The 22,452-nt window shown below is 49.2% G+C and overlaps 3 non-coding genes across 3 annotated transcripts; all 3 read right to left on the bottom strand.

Moving 5' to 3' along the window:
• Positions 1-1,039: 1,039 nt before the first annotated feature.
• On the bottom strand, positions 1,040-1,112 carry Trnaa-ggc (transfer RNA alanine (anticodon GGC)). Its single transcript has one exon. It is a non-coding gene; the product is annotated as a tRNA-Ala (tRNA).
• A 5,773-nt stretch (positions 1,113-6,885) lies between these two features.
• Trnat-agu (transfer RNA threonine (anticodon AGU)) lies at positions 6,886-6,958 on the bottom strand. Its single transcript has one exon. It is a non-coding gene; the product is annotated as a tRNA-Thr (tRNA).
• An 11,601-nt stretch (positions 6,959-18,559) lies between these two features.
• Positions 18,560-18,632, bottom strand: Trnaa-agc (transfer RNA alanine (anticodon AGC)). The gene has a single exon. It is a non-coding gene; the product is annotated as a tRNA-Ala (tRNA).
• Positions 18,633-22,452: the final 3,820 nt, after the last annotated feature.

Below are 22,452 nucleotides of genomic sequence, written 5' to 3'. Positions count from 1 at the left end.
GCTCACGCTAGTGACAGCATTATTTCTAGTTCGACGTCGCGCCAAAGCGAATGAGCACATTTCGCCTACGGCTTTGCCGCCCTCCTAGTGTGGCTGCTCGGTGTCTGCAGGCAGCGAGGGTCTGCAAGCTTCCTGTGTTCGCACCTATGTCACCTGTGCTTACTTGTCAGAGACAGACTATCGCAAAACATACAACTCACTCCATGAATTGATTGCTACGGCATCTGTTAACAGCAGTCACAACTGGCAACACCAGTAGCAGCTGACTGCACGCAAAGAATAGGAATGTGCAGTGGGATTTACGTGAACTCAGCGCAAGGCAGATCTTTACGACACAGGCTTGAGAATCTTACGGGAACACTTGTACTGTTTCTAAATTAAGTGTAGGCGTGGGAGGAGGGTGCTTCCTGCGCACTAATAACAGCACGCTTGTCAATTGTGGATGCTAATCATTCGCTTGTATCTTCCTAGACACTTCTGCTGGTTGTGAATTATTCCACTTGCATGGCAAGGTGCGCATGTAGGTGTGTTAAAAAATCTGGAGGCACTGGGTACTGATCCCAGTACCTCTCGCATACTAAGCGAACGCTCTACCATCTGAGCTACGCCCGCCCCCCCGAAGACTAAACGTGCTACATACAGCCATATAGACGACACAGACCCTTGCACTCCCATTAACAGCAGACAAACACTACTCTCTATGTATCCGTTAGGGTGTCTTTCAGGTCTCGTGCATTCTGTATCGAATCGTAGTTGGCCACAATGAAAGTGGCACGTATAACGTCGAAAATAGAATTCGGACACCGCTCTGAGTAAGACCAACGTGTTGTCCACCCTCTAGACTTCAATGAGGTTAAGCCGCGATACCTAAGACAGATCTGCACTCGATGACACCTCGATAACAGCCGGTCCCCACACTTACATCTTGCTCTCCTTACGTCAGTATACATCATATCAGTATGTGACGCTGGCTTTGCAACATCTTGCGTGCCTTTAGGTTCGCCGCGACCAACACTTACCATGCACTGACCACAAAAAATTGAGGCGCCGCGGCTTGAACCCTGCACCTTTCACATGCCAAGCGAACGCTCTACCAACTGAGCTACGCCCCATGCACGAGCAAACTGCGCTATTCCCCATTCTTTGCGACTCAGATGCGCACGGACACGATGGTTGGCTGGTTTGTAGCGGTGAAGGGAGCAGAGTACAAAGGCGCGGACCCGTTCATATACACACAAGTTCCAAGTAGTTTCGATGCTCTGGTATTACAAATGCAAATTCCGTCTGTTTTTAACGCCTTAAATTGAAAGAGCCGTCACAAATTGCTCCGTTTTCACTCCTTGACGACAATCATACAGCACCTGAGGTAACAAACACATCTCGAGCCCCATTGTGCACTCCATTATTCATGCCAACTCAGTGCCTCGCTCTTTACTACTGTGTACCAATCTTGTCGTCCAACTGCAAAACACTGGGCCACAATAAGTTTCCGCGTCTCAATTGCACTGTGCATACTACGAAACGCTCCCCAAACTTGCCACTCACCCTCGCAGCCGACTTTTCCAACTTTCCACGACGCTCACGCAACGCTCACGCTAGTGACAGCATTATTTATAGTTCGACGTCGCGCCAAAGCGAATGAGCACATTTCGCCTACGGCTTAGGCCGCCCTCCTAGTGTGGCTGCTCGGTGTCTGCAGGCAGCGAGGGTCTGCAAGCTTCCTGTGTTCGCACCTATGTCACCTGTGCTTGCTTGTCAGAGACAGACTATCGCAAAACATACAACTCACTCCATGAATTGATTGCTACGGCATCTGTTATCAGCAGTCACAACTAGCAACACCAGTAGCAGCTGAATGCACGCAAAGAATAGGAATGTGCAGTGGGATTTACGTGAACTCAGCGCAAGGCAGATCTTTACGACATAGGCTTGAGAATCTTACAGGAACACTTGTACTGTTTCTAAATTAAGTGTAGGCGTGGGAGGAGGGTGCTTCCTGCGCACTAATAACAGCACGCTTGTCAATTGTGGATGCTAATCATTCGCTTGTATCTTCCTAGACACATTGCTGGTTGTGAATTATTTCACTTGCATGGCAAGGTGCGCATGAAGGTGTGTTAAAAATTCTGGAGGCACTGGGTATTGATCCCAGTACCTCTCGCATACTAAGCGAGCGCTCTACCATCTGAGCTACGCCCGTCCCCGCCGAAGACTTATGGTGCTACATACAGCCATATAGGCGACACAGACCCTTGCACTCCCATTATTCAGCAGACAAACACTACTCTCTATGTATCCGTTAAGGTGTCTTTCAGGTTTCGTGCATTCTGTATCGAATCGTAGTTGGCCACAATGAAAGTGGCACGTATAACGTCGAAAATAGAATTCGGACACCGCTCTGAGTAAGATCAACGTGTTGTCCACCCTCTAGACTTCAATGAGGTTAAGCCGCGATACCTAAGACAGATCTGCACTCGATGACACCTCGATAACAGCCGGTCCCCACACTTACATCTTGCTCTCCTTACGTCAGTATACATCATATCAGTATGTGACGCTGGCTTTGCAACATCTTGCTTGCCTTTAGGTTCGCCGCGACCAACACTTACCATGCACTGACCACAAAAAATGGAGGCGCCGCGGCTTGAACCCTGGCCCTTTCACATGCCAAGCGAACGCTCTACCAACTGAGCTACGCCCCATGCACGAGCAAACTGCGCTATTCCCCATTCTTTGCGACTCAGATGCGCACGGACACGATGCTTGGTTGGTATGTAGCGGTGAAGGGAGCAGAGTACAAAGGCGCGGACCCGTTCTTATACACAAAAGTTCCAAGTAGTTTCGATGCTCTGGTATTACAAATGCAAATTCCGTCTGTTTTTAACGCCTGAAATTGAAAGAGCCGTCACAAATTGCTCCGTTTTCACTCCTTGACGACAATCATACAGCACCTGAGGTAACAAACACATCTCGAGCCCCATTGTGCACTCCATTATTCATGCCAACTCAGTGCCTCGCTCTTTACTACTGTGTACCAATCTTGTCGTCCAACTGCAAAACACTGGGCCACAATAAGTTTCCGCGTCTCAATTGCACTGTGCATACTACGAAACGCTCCCCAAACTTGGCACTCACCCTCGCAGCCGACTTTTCCAACTTTCCACGACGCTCACGCAACGCTCACGCTAGTGACAGCATTATTTATAGTTCGACGTCGCGCCAAAGCGAATGAGCACATTTCGCCTACGGCTTAGGCTGCCCTCCTAGTGTGGCTGCTCGGTGTCTGCAGGCAGCGAGGGTCTGCAAGCTTCCTGTGTTCGCACCTATGTCACCTGTGCTTGCTTGTCAGAGACAGACTATCGCAAAACATACAACTCACTCCATGAATTGATTGCTACGGCATCTGTTATCAGCAGACACAACTAGCAACAGCAGTAGCAGCTGACTGCACGCAAAGAATAGGAATGTGCAGTGGGATTTACGTGAACTCAGCGCAATTCAGATCTTTACGACATAGGCTTGAGAATCTTACGGGAACACTTGTACTGTTTCTAAATTAAGTGTAGGCGTGGGAGGAGGGTGCTTCCTGCGCACTAATAACAGCACGCTTGTCAATTGTGGATGCTAATCATTCGCTTGTATCTTCCTAGACACTTCTGCTGGTTGTGAATTATTCCACTTGCATGGCAAGGTGCGCATGTAGGTGTGTTAAAAATTCTGGAGGCACTGGGTATTGATCCCAGTACCTCTCGCATACTAAGCGAGCGCTCTACCATCTGAGCTACGCCCGCCCCCCGAAGACTAATGGTGCTACATACAGCCATATAGACGACACAGACCCTTGCACTCCCATTATTCAGCAGACAAACACTACTCTCTATGTATCCGTTAGGGTGTCTTTCAGGTTTCGTGCATTCTGTATCGAATCGTAGTTGGCCACAATGAAAGTGGCACGTATAACGTCGAAAATAGAATTCGGACACCGCTCTGAGTAAGACCAACGTGTTGTCCACCCTCTAGACTTCAATGAGGTTAAGCCGCGATACCTAAGACAGATCTGCACTCGATGACACCTCGATAACAGCCGGTCCCCACACTTACATCTTGCTCTCCTTACGTCAGTATACATCATATCAGTATGTGACGCTGGCTTTGCAACATCTTGCTTGCCTTTAGGTTCGCCGCGACCAACACTTACCATGCACTGACCACAAAAAATGGAGGCGCCGCGCCTTGAACCCTGGACCTTTCACATGCCAAGCGAACGCTCTACCAACTGAGCTACGCCCCATGCACGAGCAAACTGCGCTATTCCCCATTCTTTGAGACTCAGATGCGCACGGACTCGATGGTTGGCTGGTTTGTAGCGGTGAAGGGAGCAGAGTACAAAGGCGCGGACCCGTTCATATACACAAAAGTTCCAAGTAGTTTCGATGCTCTGGTATTACAAATGCAAATTCCGTCTGTTTTTAACGCCTTAAATTGAAAGAGCCGTCACAAATTGCTCCGTTTTCACTCCTTGACGACAATCATACAGCACCTGAGGTAACAAACACATCTCGAGCCCCATTGTGCACTCCATTATTCATGCCAACTCAGTGCCTCGCTCTTTACTACTGTGTACCAATCTTGTCGTCCAACTGCAAAACACTGGGCCACAATAAGTTTCCGCGTCTCAATTGCACTGTGCATACTACGAAACGCTCCCCAAACTTGGCACTCACCCTCGCAGCCGACTTATCCAACTTTCCACGACGCTCACGCAACGCTCACGCTAGTGACAGCATTATTTATAGTTCGACGTCGCGCCAAAGCGAATGAGCACATTTCGCCTACGGCTTAGGCCGCCCTCCTAGTGTGGCTGCTCGGTGTCTGCAGGCAGCGAGGGTCTGCAAGCTTCCTGTGTTCGCACCTATGTCACCTGTGCTTGCTTGTCAGAGACAGACTATCGCAAAACATACAACTCACTCCATGAATTGATTGCTACGGCATCTGTTATCAGCAGTCACAACTAGCAACACCAGTAGCAGCTGACTGCACGCAAAGAATAGGAATGTGCAGTGGGATTTACGTGAACTCAGCGCAAGGCAGATCTTTACGAGATAGGCTTGAGAATCTTACGGGAACACTTGTACTGTTTCTAAATTAAGTGTAGGCGTGCGAGGAGGGTGCTTCCTGCGCACTAATAACAGCACGCTTGTCAATTGTGGATGCTAATCATTCGCTTGTATCTTCCTAGACACTTCTGCTGGTTGTGAATTATTCCACTTGCATGGCAAGGTGCGCATGTAGGTGTGTTAAAAATTCTGGAGGCACTGGGTATTGATCCCAGTACCTCTCGCATACTAAGCGAGCGCTCTACCATCTGAGCTACGCCCGCCCCCCGAAGACTAATGGTGCTACATACAGCCATATAGACGACACAGACCCTTGCACTCCCATTATTCAGCAGACAAACACTACTCTCTATGTATCCGTTAGGGTGTCTTTCAGGTTTCGTGCATTCTGTATCGAATCGTAGTTGGCCACAATGAAAGTGGCACGTATAACGTCGAAAATAGAATTCGGACACCGCTCTGAGTAAGACCAACGTGTTGTCCACCCTCTAGACTTCAATGTGGTTAAGCCGCGATACGTAAGACAGATCTGCACTCGATGACACCTCGATAACAGCCGGTCCCCACACTTACATCTTGCTCTCCTTACGTCAGTATACATCATATCAGTATGTGACGCTGGCTTTGCAACATCTTGCTTGCCTTTAGGTTCGCCGCGACCAACACTTACCATGCACTGACCACAAAAAATGGAGGCGCCGCAGCTTGAACCCTGGACCTTTCACATGCCAAGCGAACGCTCTACCAACTGAGCTACGCCCCATGCACGAGCAAACTGCGCTATTCCCCATTCTTTGCGACTCAGATGCGCACGGACTCGATGGTTGGCTGGTTTGTAGCGGTGAAGGGAGCAGAGTACAAAGGCGCGGACCCGTTCATATACACAAAAGTTCCAAGTAGTTTCGATGCTCTGGTATTACAAATGCAAATTCCGTCTGTTTTTAACGCCTTAAATTGAAAGAGCCGTCACAAATTGCTCCGTTTTCACTCCTTGACGACAATCATACAGCACCTGAGGTAACAAACACATCTCGAGCCCCATTGTGCACTCCATTATTCATGCCAACTCAGTGCCTCGCTCTTTACTACTGTGTACCAATCTTGTCGTCCAACTGCAAAACACTGGGCCACAATAAGTTTCCGCGTCTCAATTGCACTGTGCATACTACGAAACGCTCCCCAAACTTGGCACTCACCCTCGCAGCCGACTTTTCCAACTTTCCACGACGCTCACGCTAGTGACAGCATTATTTATAGTTCGACGTCGCGCCAAAGCGAATGAGCACATTTCGCCTACGGCTTAGGCCGCCCTCCTAGTGTGGCTGCTCGGTGTCTGCAGGCAGCGAGGGTCTGCAAGCTTCCTGTGTTCGCACCTATGTCACCTGTGCTTGCTTGTCAGAGACAGACTATCGCAAAACATACAACTCACTCCATGAATTGATTGCTACGGCATCTGTTATCAGCAGTCACAACTAGCAACACCAGTAGCAGCTGACTGCACGCAAAGAATAGGAATGTGCAGTGGGATTTACGTGAACTCAGCGCAAGGCAGATCTTTACGAGATAGGCTTGAGAATCTTACGGGAACACTTGTACTGTTTCTAAATTAAGTGTAGGCGTGCGAGGAGGGTGCTTCCTGCGCACTAATAACAGCACGCTTGTCAATTGTGGATGCTAATCATTCGCTTGTATCTTCCTAGACACTTCTGCTGGTTGTGAATTATTCCACTTGCATGGCAAGGTGCGCATGTAGGTGTGTTAAAAATTCTGGAGGCACTGGGTATTGATCCCAGTACCTCTCGCATACTAAGCGAGCGCTCTACCATCTGAGCTACGCCCCCCCCCCCGCCCCCCCGAAGAGTAATGGTGCTACATACAGCCATATAGGCGACACAGACCCTTGCACTCCCATTATTCAGCAGACAAACACTACTCTCTATGTATCCGTTAGGGTGTCTTTCAGGTTTCGTGCATTCTGTATCGAATCGTAGTTGGCCACAATGAAAGTGGCACGTATAACGTCGAAAATAGAATTCGGACACCGCTCTGAGTAAGACCAACGTGTTGTCCACCCTCTAGACTTCAATGAGGTTAAGCCGCGATACCTAAGACAGATCTGCACTCGTTGACACCTCGATAGCAGCCGGTCCCCACACTTACATCTTGCTCTCCTTACGTCAGTATACATCATATCAGTCTGTGACGCTGGCTTTGCAACATCTTGCGTGCCTTTAGGTTCGCCTCGACCAACACTTACCATGCACTGACCACAAAAAATGGAGGCGCCGCGGCTTGAACCCTGGACCTTTCACATGCGAAGCAGACGCTCTACCAACTGATCTACGCTCCATGCACGAGCAAAGTGCGCTATTCCCCATTCTTTGCGACTCAGATGCGCTCGGACACGATGGTTGGTTGGTTTGTAGCGGTGAAGGGAGCAGAGTACAAAGGCGCGGACCCGTTCATATACACAAAAGTTCCAAGTAGTTTCGATGCTCTAGTATTACAAATGCAAATTCCGTCTGTTTTTAACGTCTTAAATTGAAAGAACCGTCACAAATTGCTCCGTTTTCACTCCTTGTCGACAATCATACCGTACCTGAGGTAACAAACACTTCTCGAGCCCCATTGTGCACTCAGTTATTCATGCCAACTCAGTGCCTCGCTCTTTACTACTGTGTACCAATCTTGTCGTCCAACTGCAAAACACTGGGCCACAACAAGTTTCCGCGTCTCCATTGCACTGCGCATACTACGAAACGCTCCCCAAACTTGGCACTCACCCTCGCAGCCGACTTTTCCGACTTTCCACGACGCTCACGCTAGTGACAGCATTATTTATAGTTCGACGTCGCGCCAAAGCGAATGAGCACATTTCGCCTACGGCTTAGGCCGCCCTCCTAGTGTGGCTGCTCGGTGTCTGCAGGCAGCGAGGGTCTGCAAGCTTCCTGTGTTCGCACCTATGTCACCTGTGCTTGCTTGTCAGAGACAGACTATCGCAAAACATACAACTCACTCCATGAATTGATTGCTACGGCATCTGTTATCAGCAGTCACAACTAGCAACACCAGTAGCAGCTGACTGCACGCAAAGAATACGAATGTGCAGTGGGATTTACGTGAACTCGGCGCAAGGCAGATCTTTCCGACATAGGCTTGAGAATATTACGGGATCTACGCCCGCCCCCCCGAAGACTAATGGTGCTACATACAGCCATATAGACGACACAGACCCTTGCACTCCCATTATTCAGCAGACAAACACTACTCTCTATGTATCCGTTAGGGTGTCTTTCAGGTTTCGTGCATTCTGTATCGAATCGTAGTTGGCCACAATGAAAGTGGCACGTATAACGTCGAAAATAGAATTCGGACACCGCTCTGAGTAAGACCAACGTGTTGTCCACCCTCTAGACTTCAATGAGGTTATGCCGCGATACCTAAGACAGATCTGCACTCGATGACACCTCGATAACAGCCGGTCCCCACACTTACATCTTGCTCTGCTTACGTCAGTATACATCATATCAGTCTGTGACGCTGGCTTTGCAACATCTTGCGTGCCTTTAGGTTCGCCGCGACCAACACTTACCATGCACTGACCACAAAAAATGTAGGCGCCGCGGCTTGAACCCTGGACCTTTCACATGCGAAGCGGACGCTCTACCAACTGATCTACACCCCATGCACAAGCAAGCTGCGCTATTCCCCATTCTTTGCGACTCAGCTGCGCTCGGACACGATGGTTGGTTGGTTTGTAGCGGTGAAGGGAGCAGAGTACAAAGGCGCGGACCCGTTCATATACACAAAAGTTCCAAGTAGTTTCGATGCTCTGGTATTAGAAATGCAAATTCCGTCTGTTTTTAACGTCTTAAATTGAAAGAGCCGTCACAAATTGCTCCGTTTTCACTCCTTGTCGACAATCATACCGTACCTGAGGTAACAAACACTTCTCGAGCACCATTGTGCACTCAGTTATTCATGCCAACTCAGTGCCTCGCTCTTTACTACTGTGTACCAATCTTGTCGTCCAACTGCAAAACACTGGGCCACAACAAGTTTCCGCGTCTCCATTGCACTACGCATACTACGAAACGCTCCCCAAACTTGGCACTAACCCTCGCAGCCGACTTTTCCGACTTTCCACGACGCTCACGCAACGCTCACGCTAGTGACAGCATTATTTATAGTTCGACGTCGCGCCAAAGCGAATGAGCACATTTCGCCTACGGCTTAGGCCACCCTCCTAGTGTGGCTGCTCGGTGTCTGCAGGCAGCGAGGTTCTGAAAGCTCCCTGTGTTCGCACTTTTGTCACCTGTGCTTGCTTGTCAGAGACAGACTATCGCAAAACATAGAACTCACTCCATGAATTGATTGCTACGGCAACTGTTATCACCAGTCACAACTAGCAACACCAGTAGCAGCTGACTGCAGTCAAAGAATACGAATGTGAAGTGGGATTTACGTGAACTCGGCGCAAGGCAGATCTTTCCGACATAGGCTTGAGAATCTTACGGGAACACTTGTACTGTTTCTAAATTAAGTGTAGGCGTGGGAGGAGGGTGCTTCCTGCGCACTAATAACAGCACGCTTGTCAATTGTGGATGCTAATCATTCGCTTGTATCTTCCTAGACACATCTGCTGGTTGTGAATTATTCCACTTGCATATCAAGGTGCGCATGTAGGTGTGTTAAAAATACTAAGCGAGCGCTCTACCATCTGAGCTACGCCCGCCCCCCGAAGACTAATGGTGCTACATACAGCCATATAGACGACACAGACCCTTGCACTCCCATTATTCAGCAGACAAACACTACTCTCTATGTATCCGTTAGGGTGTCTTTCAGGTCTCGTGCATTCTGTATCGAATCGTAGTTGGCCACAATGAAAGTGGCACGTATAACGTCGAAAATAGAATTCGGACACCGCTCTGAGTAAGACCAACGTGTTGTCCACCCTCTAGACTTCAATGAGGTTAAGCCGCGATACCTAAGACAGATCTGCACTCGATGACACCTCGATAACAGCCGGTCCCCACACTTACATCTTGCTCTCCTTACGTCAGTATACATCATATCAGTATGTGACGCTGGCTTTGCAACATCTTGCTTGCCTTTAGGTTCGCTGCGACCAACACTTACCATGCACTGACCACAAAAAAAGGAGGCGCCGCGCCTTGAACCCTGGACCTTTCACATGCCAAGCGAACGCTCTACCAACTGAGCTACGCCCCATGCACGAACAAACTGCGCTATTCCCCATTCTTTGCAACTCAGATGCGCACGGACACGATGGTTGGCTGGTTTGTAGCGGTGAAGGGAGCAGAGTACAAAGGCGCGGACCCGTTCATATACACAAAAGTCCCAAGTAGTTTCGATGCTCTGGTATTACAAATGCAAATTCCGTCTGTTTTTAACGCCTTAAATTGAAAGAGCCGTCACAAATTGCTCCGTTTTCAATCCTTGACGACAAACATACAGCACCTGAGGTAACAAACGCATCTCGAGCCCCATTGTGCACTCCATTATTCATGCCAACTCAGTGCCTCGCTCTTTACTACTGTGTACCAATCTTGTCGTCCAACTGCAAAACACTGGGCCACAATAAGTTTCCGCGTCTCAATTGCACTGTGCATACTACGAAACGCTCCCCAAACTTGGCACTCACCCTCGCAGCCGACTTTTCCGACTTTCCACGACGCTCACGCTAGTGACAGCATTATTTATAGTTCCACGTCGCGCCAAAGCGAATGAGCACATTTCGCCTACGGCTTAGGCCGCCCTCCTAGTGTGGCTGCTCGGTGTCTGCAGGCAGCGAGGGTCTGCAAGCTTCCTGTGTTCGCACCTATGTCACCTGTGCTTGCTTGTCAGAGACAGACTATCGCAAAACATACAACTCACTCCATGAATTGATTGCTACGGCATCTGTTATCAGCAGTCACAACTAGCAACACCAGTAGCAGCTGACTGCACGCAAAGAATACGAATGTGCAGTGGGATTTACGTGAACTCGGCGCAAGGCAGATCTTTCCGACATAGGCTTGAGAATCTTACGGGATCTACGCCCGCCCCCCCGAAGACTAATGGTGCTACATACAGCCATATAGACGACACAGACCCTTGCACTCCCATTATTCAGCAGACAAACACTACTCTCTATGTATCCGTTAGGGTGTCTTTCAGGTTTCGTGCATTCTGTATCGAATCGTAGTTGGCCACAATGAAAGTGGCACGTATAACGTCGAAAATAGAATTCGGACACCGCTCTGAGTAAGACCAACGTGTTGTCCACCCTCTAGACTTCAATGAGGTTAAGCCGCGATACCTAAGACAGATCTGCACTCGATGACACCTCGATAACAGCCGGTCCCCACACTTACATCTTGCTCTCCTTACGTCAGTATACAAAATATCAGTCTGTGACGCTGGCTTTGCAACATCTTGCGTGCCTTTAGGTTCGCCGCGACCAACACTTACCATGCACTGACCACAAAAAATGGAGGCGCCGCGGCTTGAACCCTGCACCTTTCACATGTCAAGCGAACGCTCTACCAACTGAGCTACGCCCCATGCACGAGCAAACTGCGCTATTCCCCATTCTTTGCGACTCAAATGCGCACGGACACGATGGTTGGTTGGTTTGTAGCGGTGAAGGGAGCAGAGTACAAAGGCGCGGACCCGTTCATATACACAAAAGTTCCAAGTAGTTTCGATGCTCTGGTATTACAAATGCAAATTCCGTCTGTTTTTAACGTCTTAAATTGAAAGAGCCGTCACAAATATCTCCGTTTTCACTCCTTGTCGACAATCATACCGTACCTGAGGTAACAAACACATCTCGAGCCCCATTGTGCACTCAGTTATTCATGCCAACTCAGTGCCTCGCTCTTTACTACTGTGTACCAATCTTGTCGTCCAACTGCAAAACACTGGGCCACAACAAGTTTCCGCGTCTCCATTGCACTGCGCATACTACGAAACGCTCCCCAAACTTGGCACTCACCCTCGCAGCCGACTTTTCCGACTTTCCACGACGCTCACGCTAGTGACAGCATTATTTATAGTTCGACGTCGCGCCAAAGCGAATGAGCACATTTCGCCAACGGCTTAGGCCGCCCTCCTAGTGTGGCTGCTCGGTGTCTGCAGGCAGCGAGGGTCTGCAAGCTTCCTGTGTTCGCACCTATGTCACCTGTGCTTGCTTGTCAGAGACAGACTATCGCAAAACATACAACTCACTCCATGAATTGATTGCTACGGCATCTGTTATCAGCAGTCACAACTAGCAACACCAGTAGCAGCTGACTGCACGCAAAGAATACGAATGTGCAGTGGGATTTACGTGAACTCGGCGCAAGGCAGATTTTTCCGACATAGGCTTGAGAATCTTACGGGATCTACGCCCGCCCCCCCGAAGACTAATGGTGCTACATACAGCCATATAGACGACACAGACCCTTGCACTCCCATTATTCAGCAGACAAACACTACTCTCTATGTATCCGTTAGGGTGTCTTTCAGGTTTCGTGCATTCTGTATCGAATCGTAGTTGGCCACAATGAAAGTGGCACGTATAACGTCGAAAATAGAATTCGGACACCGCTCTGAGTAAGACCAACGTGTTGTCCACACTCTAGACTTCAATGAGGTTAAGCCGCGATACCTAAGACAGATCTGCACTCGATGACACCTCGATAACAGCTGGTCCCCACACTTACATCTTGCTCTCCTTACGTCAGTATACATCATATCAGTCTGTGACGCTGGCTTTGCAACATCTTGCGTGCCTTTAGGTTCGCCGCGACCAACACTTACCATGCACTGACCACAAAAAATGGAGGCGCCGCGGCTTGAACCCTGCACCTTTCACATGCCAAGCGAACGCTCTACCAACTGAGCTACGCCCCATGCACGAGCAAACTGCGCTATTCCCCATTCTTTGCGACTCAAATGCGCACGGACACGATGGTTGGTTGGTTTGTAGCGGTGAAGGGAGCAGAGTACAAAGGCGCGGACCCGTTCATATACACAAAAGTTCCAAGTAGTTTCGATGCTCTGGTATTACAAATGCAAATTCCGTCTGTTTTTAACGTCTTAAATGGAAAGAGCCGTCACAAATATCTCCGTTTTCACTCCTTGTCGACAATCATACTGTACCTGAGGTAACAAACACATCTCGAGCCCCATTGTGCACTCAGTTATTCATGCCAACTCAGTGCCTCGCTCTTTACTACTGTGTACCAATCTTGTCGTCCAACTGCAAAACACTGGGCCACAACAAGTTTCCGCGTCTCCATTGCACTGCGCATACTACGAAACGCTCCCCAAACTTGGCACTCATCCTCGCAGCCGACTTTTCCGACTTTCCACGACGCTCACGCTAGTGACAGCATTATTTATAGTTCGACGTCGCGCCAAAGCGAATGAGCACATTTCGCCAACGGCTTAGGCCGCCCTCCTAGTGTGGCTGCTCGGTGTCTGCAGGCAGCGAGGGTCTGCAAGCTTCCTGTGTTCGCACCTATGTCACCTGTGCTTGCTTGTCAGAGACAGACTATCGCAAAACATACAACTCACTCCATGAATTGATTGCTACGGCATCTGTTATCAGCAGTCACAACTAGCAACACCAGTAGCAGCTGACTGCACGCAAAGAATACGAATGTGCAGTGGGATTTACGTGAACTCGGCGCAAGGCAGATTTTTCCGACATAGGCTTGAGAATCTTACGGGATCTACGCCCGCCCCCCCGAAGACTAATGGTGCTACATACAGCCATATAGACGACACAGACCCTTGCACTCCCATTATTCAGCAGACAAACACTACTCTCTATGTATCCGTTAGGGTGTCTTTCAGGTTTCGTGCATTCTGTATCGAATCGTAGTTGGCCACAATGAAAGTGGCACGTATAACGTCGAAAATAGAATGCGGACACCGCTCTGAGTAAGACCAACGTGTTGTCCACCCTCTAGACTTCAATGAGGTTAAGCCGCGATACCTAAGACAGATCTGCACTCGATGACACCTCGATAACAGCCGGTCCCCACACTTACATCTTGCTCTCCTTACGTCAGTATACAAAATATCAGTCTGTGACGCTGGCTTTGCAACATCTTGCGTGCCTTTAGGTTCGCCGCGACCAACACTTACCATGCACTGACCACAAAAAATGGAGGCGCCGCGGCTTGAACCCTGCACCTTTCACATGTCAAGCGAACGCTCTACCAACTGAGCTACGCCCCATGCACGAGCAAACTGCGCTATTCCCCATTCTTTGCGACTCAAATGCGCACGGACACGATGGTTGGTTGGTTTGTAGCGGTGAAGGGAGCAGAGTACAAAGGCGCGGACCCGTTCATATACACAAAAGTTCCAAGTAGTTTCGATGCTCTGGTATTACAAATGCAAATTCCGTCTGTTTTTAACGTCTTAAATTGAAAGAGCCGTCACAGATATCTCCGTTTTCACTCCTTGTCGACAATCATACCGTACCTGAGGTAACAAACACATCTCGAGCCCCATTGTGCACTCAGTTATTCATGCCAACTCAGTGCCTCGCTCTTTACTACTGTGTACTAATCTTGTCGTCCAACTGCAAAACACTGGGCCACAACAAGTTTCCGCGTCTCCATTGCACTGCGCATACTACGAAACGCTTCCCAAACTTGGCACTCATCCTCGCAGCCGACTTATCCGACTTTCCACGACGCTCACGCAACGCTCACGCTAGTGACTGCATTATTTATAGTTCGACGTCGCGCCAAAGTGAATGAGCACATTTCGCCTACGGCTTAGGCCGCCCTCCTAGTGTGGCTGCTCGGTGTCTGCAGGCAGCGAGGGTCTGCAAGCTTCCTGTGTTCGCAACTATGTCACCTGTGCTTGCTTGTCAGAGACAGACTATCGCAAAACATACAACTCACTCCATGAATTGATTGCTACGGCATCTGTTATCAGCAGTCACAACTACCAACACCAGTAGCAGCTGACTGCACGCAAAGAATAGGAATGTGCAGTGGGATTTACGTGAACTCGGAGCAAGGCAGATCTTTCCGACATAGGCTTGAGAATCTTACGGGATCTACGCCCGCCCCCCCCCCCCCCCCCGAAGACTAATGGTGCTACATACAGCCATATAGACGACACAGACCCTTGCACTCCCATTATTCAGCAGACAAACACTACTCTCTATGTATCCGTTAGGGTGTCTTTCAGGTTTCGTGCATTCTGTATCGAATCGTAGTTGGCCACAATGAAAGTGGCACGTATAACGTCGAAAATAGAATTCGGACACCGCTCTGAGTAAGACCAACGTGTTGTCCACACTCTAGACTTCAATGAGGTTAAGCCGCGATACCTAAGACAGATCTGCACTCGATGACACCTCGATAACAGCTGGTCCCCACACTTACATCTTGCTCTCCTTACGTCAGTATACATCATATCAGTCTGTGACGCTGGCTTTGCAACATCTTGCGTGCCTTTAGGTTCGCCGCGACCAACACTTACCATGCACTGACCACAAAAAATGGAGGCGCCGCGGCTTGAACCCTGCACCTTTCACATGCCAAGCGAACGCTCTACCAACTGAGCTACGCCCCATGCACGAGCAAACTGCGCTATTCCCCATTCTTTGCGACTCAAATGCGCACGGACACGATGGTTGGTTGGTTTGTAGCGGTGAAGGGAGCAGAGTACAAAGGCGCGGACCCGTTCATATACACAAAAGTTCCAAGTAGTTTCGATGCTCTGGTATTACAAATGCAAATTCCGTCTGTTTTTAACGTCTTAAATGGAAAGAGCCGTCACAAATATCTCCGTTTTCACTCCTTGTCGACAATCATACTGTACCTGAGGTAACAAACACATCTCGAGCCCCATTGTGCACTCAGTTATTCATGCCAACTCAGTGCCTCGCTCTTTACTACTGTGTACCAATCTTGTCGTCCAACTGCAAAACACTGGGCCACAACAAGTTTCCGCGTCTCCATTGCACTGCGCATACTACGAAACGCTCCCCAAACTTGGCACTCATCCTCGCAGCCGACTTTTCCGACTTTCCACGACGCTCACGCTAGTGACAGCATTAATTATAGTTCGACGTCGCGCCAAAGCGAATGAGCACATTTCGTCTACGGCTTAGGCCGCCCTCCTAGTGTGGCTGCTCGGTGTCTGCAGGCAGCGAGGGTCTGCAAGCTTCCTGTGTTCGCAACTATGTCACCTGTGCTTGCTTGTCAGAGACAGACTATCGCAAAACATACAACTCACTCCATGAATTGATTGCTACGCCATCTGTTATCAGCAGTCACAACTAGAAACACCAGTAGCAGCTGACTGAATGCAAAGAATACGAATGTGCAGTGGGATTTACGTGAACTCGGCGCAAGGCAGGTCTTTCCGACATAGGCTTGAGAATCTTACGGGATCTACGCCCGCCCCCCCCCCCCCCCCGAAGACTAATGGTGCTACATACAGCCATATAGACGACACAGACCCTTGCACTCCCATTATTCAGCAGACAAACACTACTCTCTATGTATCCGTTAGGGTGTCTTTCAGGTTTCGTGCATTCTGTATCGAATCGTAGTTGGCCACAATGAAAGTGGCACGTATAACGTCGAAAATAGAATTCGGACACCGCTCTGAGTAAGACCAACGTGTTGTCCACCCTCTAGACTTCAATGAGGTTAAGCCGCGATACCTAAGACAGATCTGCACTCGATGACACCTCGATAACAGCCGGTCCCCACACTTACATCTTGCTCTCCATACGTCAGTATACATCATATCAGTCTGTGACGCTGGCTTTGCAACATCTTGCGTGCCTTTAGGTTCGCCGCGACCAACAGTTATCATGCACTGACCACAAAAAATGTAGGCGCCGCGGCTTGAACCCTGGACCTTTCACATGCCAAGCGAACGCTCTACCAACTGAGCTATGCCCCATGCACGAGCAAACTGCGCTATTCCCCATTCTTTGCGACTCAGATGCGCACGGACACGATGGTTGGTTGGTTTGTAGCGGTGAAGGGAGCAGAGTACAAAGGCGCGGACCCGTTCATATACACAAAAGTTCCAAGTAGTTTCGATGCTCTGGTATTACAAATGCAAATTCCGTCTGTTTTTAAAGCCTTAAATTGAAAGAGCCGTCACAAATTGCTCCGTTTTCACTTCTTGTCGACAATCATACAGCACCTGAGGTAACAAACACATCTCGAGCCCCATTGTGCACTCCATTATTCATGCCAACTCAGTGCCTCGCTCTTTACTACTGTGTACCAATCTTGTCGTCCTACTGCAAAACTCTGGGCCACAACAAGTTTCCGCGTCTCCATTGCACTGCGCATACTACGAAACGCTCCCCAAACTTGGCACTCACCCTCGCAGCCGACTTTTCGACTTTCCACGACGCTCCTGCAACGCTCACACTAGTGACAGCATTATTTATAGTTCGACGTCGCGCCAAAGCGAATGAGCACATTTCGCCTACGGCTTAGGCCGCCCTCCTAGTGTGGCTGCTCGGTGTCTGCAGGCAGCGAGGTTCTGAAAGCTTCCTGTGTTCGCACCTATGTCACCTGTGCTTGCTTGTCAGAGACAGACTATCGCAAAACATAGAACTCACTCCATGAATTGATTGCTACGGCAACTGTTATCACCAGTCACAACTAGCAACACCAGTAGCAGCTGACTGCACTCAAAGAATACGAATGTGAAGTGGGATTTACGTGAACTCGGCGCAAGGCAGATCTTTCCGACATAGGCTTGAGAATCTTACGGGAACACTTGTACTGTTTCTAAATTAAGTATAGGCGTGGGAGGAGGGTGATTCCTGCGCACTTGTCAATTGTGGATGCTAATCATTCGCTTGTATCTTCCTAGACACATCTGCTGGTTGTGAATTATTCCTCTTGCATTGCAAGGTGCGCATGTAGGTGTGTTAAAAATTCTGGAGCCATTGGGTATTGATCCCAGTACCTCTCGCATACTAAGCGAGCGCTCTACCATCTGAGCTACCCCCACCCCCCCGGAGACTAATGGTGCTATATACAGCCATATAGACGACACAGACCCTTGCACTCCCATTATTCAGCAGACAAACACTACTCTCTATGTATCCGTTAGGGTGTCTATCAGGTTTCGTGCATTCTGTATCGAATCGTAGTTGGCCACAATGAAAGTGGCACGTATAACGTCGAAAATAGAATTCGGACACCGCTCTGAGTAAGACCAACGTGTTGTCCACCCTCTAGACTTCAATGAGGTTAAGCCGCGATACCTAAGACAGATCTGCACTCGATGACACCTCGATAACAGCAGGTCCCCACACTTACATCTTGCTCTCCTTACGTCAGTACACATCATATCAGTCTGTGACGCTGGCTTTGCAACATCTTGCGTGCCTTTAGGTTCGCCGCGACCAACACTTACCATGCACTGACCACAAAAAATTGAGGCGCAGCGGCTTGAACCCTGGACCTTTCACATGCTAAGCGAACGCTCTACCAACTGAGCTACGCCCCATGCACGAGCAAACTGCGCTATTCCCCATTCTTTGCGACTCAGATGCGCACGGACACGATGGTTGGTTGGTTTGTAGCGGTGAAGGGAGCAGAGTACAAAGGCGCGGACCCGTTCATATACACAAAAGTTCCAAGTAGTTTCGATGCTCTGGTATTACAAATGCAAATTCCGTCTGTTTTTAATGTCTTAAATTGCTCCGTTTTCACTCCTTGTCGACAATCATACAGCACCTGAGGTAACTAACACATCTCGAGCCGCATTGTGCACTCCATTATTCATGCCAACTCAGTGCCTCGCTCTTTACTACTGTGTACCAATCTTGTCGTCCAACTGCAAAACACTGGCCCACAACAAGTTTCCGCGTCTCCATTGCACTGCGCATACTACGAAACACTCCCCAAACTTGGCACTCACCCTCGCAGCCGACTTTTCCGACTTTCCACGACGCTCACGCAACGCTCACACTAGTGACAGCATTATTTATAGTTCGACGTCGCGCCAAAGCGAATGAGCACATTTCGCCTACGGCTTAGGCCGCCCTCCTAGTGTGGCTGCTCGGTGTCTGCAGGCAGCGAGGGTCTGCAAGCTTCCTGTGTTCGCACCTATGTCACCTGTGCTTGCTTGTCAGAGATAGACTATCGCAAAACATACAACTCACTCGACGAATTGATTGCTACGGCATCTGTTATCAGCAGTCACAACTAGCAACACCAGTAGCAGCTGGCTGCACCCAAAGAATTGGAATGTGCAGTGGGATTTACGTGAACTCGGCGCAGGCTTGTATCTTCCTAGACACATCTACTGGCTGTGAATTATTCCACTTGCATATTAAAGTGCGCATGTACGTGTGTTAAAAATTCTGGAGGCACTGGGTATTGATCCCAGTACCTCTCGCATACTAAGCAAGCGCTCTACCATCTGAGCTATGCCCGCCCCCCCGAAGACTAATGGTGCTACATACAGCCATATAGACGACACAGACCCTTGCACTCCCATTATTCAGCAGACAAACACTACTCTCTATGTATCCGTTAGGGTGTCTTTCAGGTTTCGTGCATTCTGTATCGAATCGTAGTTGGCCACAAAGAAAGTGGCACGTATAACGTCGAAAATAGAATTCGGACACCGCTCTGATTGAGACCAACGTGTTGTCCACCCTCTAGACATCAATGAGGTTAAGCCGCGATACCTAAGACAGATCTACACTCGATGACACCTCAATAACAGCCTGTCCCCACACTTACATCTTGCTCTCCTTACGTCAGTATACATCATATCAGTCTGTGACGCTGGACTTGCAACATCTTGCGTGCCTTTAGGTTCGCCGCGACCAACACTTACCACGCACTGACCACAAAAAATGGAGGCTCTGCGGCTTGAACCCTGGACCTTTCACATGCCAAGCGAACGCTATACCAACTTACCTACGCCCCATGCACGAGCAAACTGCGCTATTCCCCATTCTTTGCGACTCAGATGCGCACGGACACGATGGTTGGTTGGTTTGTAGCGGTGAAGGGAGCAGAGTACAAAGGCGCGGACCCGTTCATATACACAAAAGTTCCAAGTAGTTTCGATGCTCTGGTATTACAAATGCAAATTCCGTCTGTTTTTAACGTCTTAAATTGGAAGAGCCGTCACAAATTGCTCCGTTTTCACTCCTTGTCGACAATCATACAGCACCTGAGGTAACAAACACATCTCGAGCCCCATTGTGCACTCCATTATTCATGCCAACTCAGTGCCTCGCTCTTTACTGCTGTGTACCAATCTTGTCGTCCAACTGCAAAACACTGGGCCAGAACAAGTTTCCGCGTCTCCATTGCACTGCGCATACTACGAAACGCTCCCCAAACTTGGCACTCACCCTCGCAGCCGACTTTTCCGACTTTCCACGACGCTCACGCAACGCTCGCACTAGTGACAGCATTATTTATAGTTCGACGTCGCGCCAAAGCGAATGAGCACATTTCGCCTACGGCTTAGGCCGCCCTCCTAGTGTGGCTGCTCGGTGTCTGCAGGCAGCGAGGTTCTGAAAGCTTCCTGTGTTCGCACCTATGTCACCTGTGCTTGCTTGTCAGAGACAGACTATCGCAAAACATACAACTCACTCCATGAAATTGATTGCTACGGCATCTGTTATCAGCAGTCACAACTAGCAACACCAGCAGCAGCTGACTGCACGCAAAGAATTGGAATGTGCAGTGGGATTTACGTGAACTCGGCGCAAGCTTGTATCTTCCTAGACACATCTGCTGTCTGTGAATTATTCCACTTGCATATCAAGGTGCGCATGTAGGTGTGTTAAAAATTCTGGAGGCACTGGGTATTGATCCCAGTACCTCTCGCATACTAAGCGAGCGCTCTACCACCTGAGCTACGCCCGCCCCCCCTGAAGACTAATGGTGCTACATACAGCCATATAGACGACACAGACCCTTGCACTCCCATTATTCAGCAGACAAACACTACTCTCTATGTATCCGTTATTGTGTCTTTCAGGTTTCGTGCATTCTGTATCGAATCGTAGTTGGCCACAATGAAAGTGGCACGTATAACGTCGAAAATAGAATTCGGACACCGCTCTGAGTAAGACCAACGTGTTGTCCACCCTCTAGACTTCAATGAGCTAAAGCCGCGATACCTAAGACAGATCTGCACTCGATGACACCTCGATAACAGCCGGTCCCCACACTTACATCTTGCTCTCCTTACGTCAGTATACATCATATCAGTCTGTGACGCTGGCATTGCAACATCTTGCGTGCCTTTAGGTTCGCCGCGACCAACACTTACCATGCACTGACCACAAAAATTGGAGGCGCCGCGGCTTCAACCCTGGACCTTTCACATGCCAAGCGAACGCTCTACCAACTGAGCTACGCCCCATGCACGAGCAAACTGCGCTATTCCCCATTCTTTGCGACTCAGATGCGCTCGGACACGATGGTTGGTTGGTTTGTAGCGGTGAAGGGAGCAGAGTACAAAGGCGCGGACCCGTTCATATACACAAAAGTTCCAAGTAGTTTCGATGCTCTGATATTACAAATGCAAATTCCGTCTATTTTTAACGTCTTAAATTGAAAGAGCCGTCACAAATTGCTCCGTTTTCACTCCTTGTCGACAATCATACAGCACCTGAGGTAACAAACACATCTCGAGCCCCATTGTGCACTCCATTATTCATGCCAACTCAGTGCCTCGCTCCTTACTACTGTGTACCAATCTTGTCGTTCAGCTGCAAAACACTGGGCCACAACAAGTTTCCGCGTCTCCATTGCACTGCGCATACTACGAAACGCTCCCCAAACTTGGCACTCACCCTCGCAGCCGACTTTTCCGACTTTCCACGACGCTCACGCTAGTGACAGCATTATTTATAGTTCGACGTCGCGCCAAAGCAAATGAGCACATTTCGCCTACGGCTTAGGCCGCCCTCCTAGTGTGGCTGCTCGGTGTCTGCAGGCAGCGAGGGTCTGCAAGCTTCCTGTGTTCGCACCTATGTCACCTGTGCTTGCTTGTCAGAGACAGACTATCGCAAAACATACAACTCACTCCATGAATTGATTGCTACGGCATCTGTTATCAGCAGTCACAACTAGCAACACCAGTAGCAGCTGACTGCACGCAAAGAATAGGAATGTGCAGTGGGATTTACGTGAACTCGGCGCGAGCTTGTGTCTTCCTAGACACATCTGCTGGCTGTGAATTATTCCAATTGCATATCAAGGTGCGCATGTAGGTGTGTTATAAATTCTGGAGGCACTGGGTATTGATCCCAGTACCTCTCGCATACTAAGCGAGCGCTCTACCATCTGAG

Source organism: Schistocerca gregaria, chromosome 9 (assembly GCF_023897955.1).
Source record: "Schistocerca gregaria isolate iqSchGreg1 chromosome 9, iqSchGreg1.2, whole genome shotgun sequence".
Taxonomy (NCBI): domain Eukaryota; kingdom Metazoa; phylum Arthropoda; class Insecta; order Orthoptera; family Acrididae; genus Schistocerca; species Schistocerca gregaria.
This window is presented reverse-complemented; position numbering and strand designations above follow the sequence as displayed.